Genomic DNA, 1,279 nt, shown 5'->3' with positions numbered 1-1,279 from the left:
TCTCATTTCTGATTTTCCCCTGGACTACAGTTTTCATTCCACTCCTATCCACCTGGGCTAATGCAGTCCGAAATTGCTTTTTTTTTTTTTTTTTTCCCCCTCACACTTCTGATGTTCATCCTTTTCTTGGCTTCCCTCTAGATTAACACCGACTTTCTGAGGGTCTAGTTGGGGGAGAGAGTGAATACATGATGTTAATATGGTTCTATCTCTTTTTTTCCCTTAGAGTGGCAAATCTCAGTTCTCAGGAAAGCTTTTCCACAAGGCTTTTAAATACCTGAACTGCTCCTTTGAGGATCAGTGTATGTGGAACACAGCCTTAGACTATAAAACATGGAGGGAGAGACAAAGTAAAGTGTGCAAAATGTGTACTGTTTAAAAGTTAGATTGTCCTCATTCACACCTAGTCCTCATTTTACCTCTAGTTCTCAAGAGCTCACCTGCTTCCAGGTCTGAAAGTTTTAGGTCTCATGCATTCATGCTTTCTCATGCTGACTGACTCTCACAGCCTTCCACCAGCAAGGACACAGGAGAACATTATATATAGTAGAACATGCTGTTCTGGGTCCCATGTCAAATGTACAGAGTTCTCTCATGGGATCAATAAGTTAATGAATCCCCAGGCCCCCAAGTCTGAGTATGAACCATGACTCAGAGTCACTTTTATCAAAAAATGTGGGTAAGAATGATAAGTTTTAGAGAAAAGGACACTCTCTAGGAGAATGAGCACTTGCTTTAATCTATGACGGTTACAGCTAAACTTTGAACCAAGCGCTACTCCTATTTGTGTCCCCTGGTGCTATTTACCTCTCTTCAGTTGATACCTGGCAAAGGCTCCAGGACACATTTGGGCATCTCGATTTTATGGTTTGTGGTATTTGCAGCAAATTTCCCCCTTAAAGACATTTTTTGACATTAGAAGATATGGAGTCATTTAAATTATGGACAAGTTTACACTTAGGAAGAAAATAAAGGAAATAAACATATTTATGGTTTACAAATATCTTCTCATTGGGTTTGCTTGAATTAGGGTAAATATGCCAGTTGAATACGAGTTGTGACAAAATAATCAAATCGACTGAAACACATTCCATACAAATAACGTTTTTGACTAAATTTGTTTCTTAATCATTTACTGAACCCTTACTATGGCTCAGCTCTGGGTTATTGAAGGAATTCCAAAATCTGCACACATAGTAGTCTTTTCTTCAAAGAGTTACCTTTCTACTTAGAGAAAAGAAACTACATAAATAATGGCCAAGGTGTGTACTTCTCAGAA

Source organism: Pteropus alecto, unplaced genomic scaffold, assembly GCF_000325575.1.
Source record: "Pteropus alecto unplaced genomic scaffold, ASM32557v1 scaffold146, whole genome shotgun sequence".
Taxonomy (NCBI): domain Eukaryota; kingdom Metazoa; phylum Chordata; class Mammalia; order Chiroptera; family Pteropodidae; genus Pteropus; species Pteropus alecto.
Note: the sequence above shows the minus strand (reverse complement) of the source record.